The sequence below is a fragment of the Salvelinus namaycush genome, chromosome 34 (genome assembly GCF_016432855.1).
Source record: "Salvelinus namaycush isolate Seneca chromosome 34, SaNama_1.0, whole genome shotgun sequence".
Taxonomy (NCBI): Eukaryota; Metazoa; Chordata; class Actinopteri; order Salmoniformes; family Salmonidae; genus Salvelinus; species Salvelinus namaycush.
Window position 1 is genome coordinate 40,779,217 of NC_052340.1, and position 6,000 is coordinate 40,785,216.

Genomic DNA, 6,000 nt, shown 5'->3' on the forward strand with positions numbered 1-6,000 from the left:
TTCCGGGACCGCAACCTCCTCACGCTACGGGAATAGAGGTAACAGAACTATGCCGCAGGGCGGCTATGCATTTTGGAGGTGAAGTGGCCCCGTGTTCAACCCCCACGGCAGAAGTCATCAAGGTTCGGTGGGAAGTTTGGTGAGAGGTTCGGTGGGAAGTTCGGTGAGAGGTTCGGTGGGAGGTTCGGTGGGATGTTCGGTGGGAAGTACCTGGCCCCACAGTCAAGTGCCACCTACCCGTTTCCAGATTTCATAGAAGAACTGACAACAACCACGTCCAACCCGTAATCAGTGAAACCAGTGTCCTGACTATATTCCCAATCTGCCCTTTATACCATCATGGCCACCTAATCATCCCCAGCTTCCAATTGGCTCATTCATCCCCCCTCCTCTCCCCTGTAACTATTTCCCAGGTCATTGCTGTAAATGAGAATGTGTTCTCAGTCAACTGACCTGGTAAAATAAGGGTTGAATAAAAAAAAGATGCTGCATGGGTGGGCCCCCTTTCAACGATCTGGATGGGTGGGCCCCCTTTCAACGATCTGGATGGGTGGGCCCCCTTTCAACGATCTGGATGGGTGGGGCCCCCTTTCAACGATCTGGATGGGTGGGCCCCCTTTCAATGATCTGGATGAGTGGACCCCCTTTCAACAATCTGGATGGGTGGGGCCCCCTTTCAACGATCTGGATGGGTTTGGCCCCCTTTCAACGATCTGGATGGGTGGGGCCCCCTTTCAACGATCTGGATGGGTGGGGCCCCCTTTCAACGATCTGGATGGGTTTGGCCCCCTTTCAACGATCTGGATGGGTTTGGCCCCCTTTCAACGATCTGGATGGGTTTGGCCCCCTTTCAACGATCTGGATGGGTTTGGCCCCCTTTCAACGATCTGGATGGGTTTGGCCCCCTTTCAACGATCTGGATGGGTTTGGCCCCCTTTCAACGATCTGGATGGGTTTGGCCCCCTTTCAACGACCTGGATGGGTTTGGCCCCCTTTCAACGATCTGGATGGGTTTGGCCCCCTTTCAACGATCTGGATGGGTTTGGCCCCCTTTCAACGATCTGGATGGGTTTGGCCCCCTTTCAACGATCTGGATGGGTGGGCCCCCTTTCAACGATCTGGATGGGTTTGGCCCCCTTTCAACGATCTGGATGGGTTTGGCCCCCTTTCAACGATCTGGATGGGTTTGGCCCCCTTTCAACGATCTGGATGGGTGGGCCCCCTTTCAACGATCTGGATGGGTTTGGCCCCCTTTCAACGATCTGGATGGGTGTGGCCCCCTTTCAACGATCTGGATGGGTGGGGCCCCCTTTCAACGATCTGGATGGGTGGGGCCCCCTTTCAATGATCTGGATGGGTTTGGCCCCCTTTCAACGATCTGGATGGGTGGGCCCCCTTTCAACGATCTGGATGGGTGGGCCCCCTTTCAACGATCTGGATGGGTTTGGCCCCCTTTCAACGATCTGGATGGGTTTGGCCCCCTTTCAACGATCTGGATGGGTTTGGCCCCCTTTCAACGATCTGGATGGGTGGGCCCCCTTTCAACGATCTGGATGGGTTTGGCCCCCTTTCAACGATCTGGATGGGTTTGGCCCCCTTTCAACGATCTGCATGGGTGGTCCCCCTTTCAACGATCTGGATGGGTGTGGCCCCCTGTCAATGATCTGGATGGGTGTGGCCCCCTTTCAACGATCTGGATGGGTGTGGCCCCCTTTCAACGACCTGGATGGGTGTGGCCCCCTTTCAACGATCTGGATGGGTTTGGCCCCCTTTCAACGATCTGGATGGGTTTGGCCCCCTTTCAACGATCTGGATGGGTGGGCCCCCTTTCAACGATCTGGATGGGCGTGGCCCCCTTTCAACGATCTGGATGGGTGTGGCCCCCTTTCAACGATCTGGATGGGTGTGGCCCCTTTTCAACAATCTGGATGGGTGTGGCCCCCTTTCAACGATCTGGATGGGTGTGGCCCCTTCATGGATTTGGATGGGATAAAGGGGGTGGGGCTGGTACACACGCCTCTGGTGGATTGGCTAGGAAGCTGGCTACCTAGACCCATTGACAAACAAGGGCATGACAAACAAATACTGTCACTTTTGGGCTTCTCAGCTGGAGAAGGTGTACAGTGCAGTGGGGGTGGCTGATCCCTGTCATCTGTCACTATGCTGCAGGTCTACCAGACCGAGCTAGGCACGGCTTTAACCGCAATGCCTGTCTGCCTGGCACAGTCGCCATCACTTCGCTTCCAGGGGCGAAGTGATGGATGGTCCTGCCACCTCGCAGGGAAGGAGACAGCCCCCGCGCACCGAGTTCGGGGATAGGTGGTGGCGTGGGATCGGGTCCTACCTTGCCAGCCGCCCCCCAAACACCCGCGGTGACACGGCCAATCGGGGAGCGTCACAGATGGCCGAAGCACCCCGTACCCAGAGTGGACCGTGCTTCAGGCAAACGTTTGCACATAAACACATCGTATTGTGTTTCAAGAGTGTTGTACACTGCTCAAAAAAATAAAGGGAACACTTAAACAACACAATGTAACTCCAAGTCAATCACACTTCTGTGAAATCAAACTGTCCACTTAGGAAGCAACACTGATTGACAATAAATTTCACATGCTGTTGTGCAAATGGAATAGACAAAAGGTGGAAATTATAGGCAATTAGTAAGACACCCCCCAAAAAGGAGTGATTCTGCAGGTGGTGACCACAGACCACTTCTCAGTTCCTATGCTTCCTGGCTGATGTTTTGGTCACTTTTGAATGCTGGCGGTGCTCTCACTCTAGTGGTAGCATGAGACGGAGTCTACAGCCCACACAAGTGGCTCAGGTAGTGCAGTTCATCCAGGATGGCACATCAATGCGAGCTGTGGCAAAAAGGTTTGCTGTGTCTGTCAGCGTAGTGTCCAGAGCATGGAGGCGCTACCAGGAGACAGGCCAGTACATCAGGAGACGTGGAAGAGGCCGTAGGAGGGCAACAACCCAGCAGCAGGACCGCTACCTCCGCCTTTGTGCAAGGAGGTGCACTGAGGAAATATCCTCCCTGCTCCAGAAACAGGCAATACGAGTGGTTCCTCTGTCCAAAGCTCAGGACGGCTGGTTCCTGGTTCCAAAAAGGGACGGGGGTTTACGCCCCATTCTAGACATGCGTGCCCTGAACAAACATCGCAGAGTTCACAAATTCAAGATGCTCACAAACCAGCGGCTGTTACAGTCCGTGTGTCCCCGGCCATTGGCTCAGCACCATCGACCTTAAGGATGCGTACTTTCATGTGCCCATGTACCCGAGTCACACAGAAAGTTCCTGAGATTCCATTATGAGGCAATAGCTTATGAGTTTTTGGTACTCCCGTTCGGCGTGTCCCTCTCACCTAGCATCTTTTCAAAGAGACTCACCTGGAACTTCTGACAGTGTACTGTTGTTGCCCAGATATGGAAGAGGTTCAACAGGGACGACGGAGATCTTTACACATAGCGAGAAAACGACCAGTGTTGTCTATTTTTCTCAATGAGGGACCAGTGCGGTCTGTTGGGAACGGACGCTATGTCACACCAGTGGCCTCGAACTCTCCTTCACGCATTTCCGCCAGCGGTTCTGATTCACACTGGAGAAGGTGCACAAGGAGGGCTTACCATTCATTATTGTGGCTCCCTGTTGGCCCAGGCAGCCTTGGTTTCGCGGGAAATGATTTGCCTTTTAGGCAGAGACCTGTGGCAACTCTCGTTTGGACAGGTTTGGCAGGAGATTTGGATCCTATGGGCCTGGACACTGACAGGGCCAATCTGATGGCTAGGAGTTTACTTTTGAATTGTTTTGCTACCAAAAAGCCAAACCTTACCTAGAAAATATAAAACACTATCGGCCTATATCGAATCTCCCATTCCTTTCAAAAATGTTGAGAAAGCTGTTGTGCAGCAACTCACTGCCTTCCTGAAGACAAACAATGTATACGAAATGCTTCAGTCTGGTTTTAGACCCCATCATAGCGCTGAGACTGCACTTGTGAAGGTGGTAAATGACCTTTTAATGGCGTCAGACCGAGGCTCTGCATCTGTCCTCGTGCTCCTAGACCTTAGCGCTGCTTTTGATACCATCGATCACCACATTCTATTAGAGAGATTGGAAACCCAAATTGGTCTGCACGGACAAGTTCTGGCCTGGTTTAGATCTTATCTGTCGGAAAGATATCAGTTTGTCTCTGTGGATGGTTTGACAAATCAACTGTAAATGTTGGTGTTCCTCAAGGTTCCGTTTTGGGACCACTATTGTTTTCTCTATATATTTTACCTCTTGGTGATGTCATTCGGAAACATAATGTTAACTTTCACTGCTATGCGGATGACACACAGCTGTACATTTCAATGAAACATGGTGAAGCCCTAAAATTGCCCTCGCTGGAAGCCTGTGTTTCAGACATAAGGAAGTGGATGGCTGCAAATGTTCTACTTTTAAGCTCGGACAAAACAGAGATGCTTGTTGTTCTAGGTCCCAAGAAACAGAAGAGATCTTCTGTTGAATCTGACAATTAATCTTGATGGTTGTACAGTCGTCTCAAATAAAACTGTGAAGGACCTCGGCGTTACTCTGGACCCTGATCTCTCTTTTGACGAACATATCAAGACTGTTTCAAGGACAGCTTTTTTCCATCTACGTAACATTGCAAAAATCAGAAATGTTATGTCCAAAAATGATGCAGAAAAATGTATCCATGCTTTTGTCACTTCTAGGTTAGACTACTGCAATGCTCTACTTTCCGGCTACCCGGATAAAGCACTAAATAAACTTCAGTTAGTGCTAAATACGGCTGCTAGAATCTTTACTAGAACCAAAAATATATATCATATTACTCCAATGCTAGCCTCTCTACACTGGCTTCCTGTTAAGGCAAGGGCTGATTTCAAGGTTTTACTGCTAACCTATAAAGCATTATAAGGGCTTGCACCTACCTATCTTTCCGATGTGGTCGTGCTGTACATACCTACACATACGCTACGGTCACAAGACGCAGGCCTCCTAACTGTTCCTAGAATTTCTAAGCAAACAGCTGGAGGCAGGGCTTTCTCCTATAGAGCTCCATTTTTATGGAATGGTCTGCCTACCCATGTGAGAGACGCAGACTCGGTCTCAAACTTTAAGTCTTTACTGAAGACTCATCTTTCCAGTGGGTCCTATGATTGAGTGTAGTCTGGCCCAGGAGTGTGAAGGTGAACTTAAAGGCTCTGGAGCAACGAACCGCCCTTGCTGTCTCTGCCTGGCCGGTTCCCCTCTCTCCACTGGGATTCTCTGCCTCTAACCCTATTACAGGTGCTGAGTCACTGGCTTACTGGTGCTCTTCCATGCCGTCCCTAGGAGGGGTGCGTCACTTGAGTGGGTTGAGTCACTGACGTGATCTTCCTGTCTGGGTTGGCACCCCCCCTTGGCGCCCCCCCTCCTGTCTTATCCCATGTCCTGTGTGAATTTAAGTATGCTCTCTCTAATTCTCCCCCTTTCTCTCCTTCTTTCTCTCTCGGAGGACCTGAGCCCTAGGACCATGCCTCAGGACTACCTGGCCTGATGACTCCTTGCTGTCCCCAGTCCACCTGGCCGTGCTGCTGCTCCAGTTTCAACTGTTCTGCCTGCGGCTATGGAACCCTGACCTGTTCACCGGACGTGCTACCTGTCCCAGACCTGCTGTTTTCAACTCTCTAGAGACCGCAGGAGCGGTAGAGATACTCTGAATGATCGACTATGAAAAGCCTGAGGTGCTGAGATGCTGACCTGTTGCACCCTCGACATCCACTGTGATTATTATTATTTGACCATGCTGGTCATCTATAAATATTTGAACATCTTGGCCATGTTCTGTTATAATCTCCACCCGCCACAGCCAGAAGAGGACTGGCCACCCCTCACAGCCTGCTTCCTCTCTAGGTTTCTTCCTAGGTTCTGGCCTTTCTAGGGAGGTTTTTCCTAGCCACCGTGCTTCTACACCTGCATTGTTTGCTGTTTGGGGTTTTAGGCTGGGT

General features: G+C 51.2%; 1 pseudogene; it reads right to left on the minus strand.

Moving 5' to 3' along the window:
* LOC120028539 overlaps positions 1–3,634 on the minus strand; it is a 39,124-nt pseudogene extending 35,490 nt beyond the window's left edge.
* Positions 3,635–6,000: the final 2,366 nt, after the last annotated feature.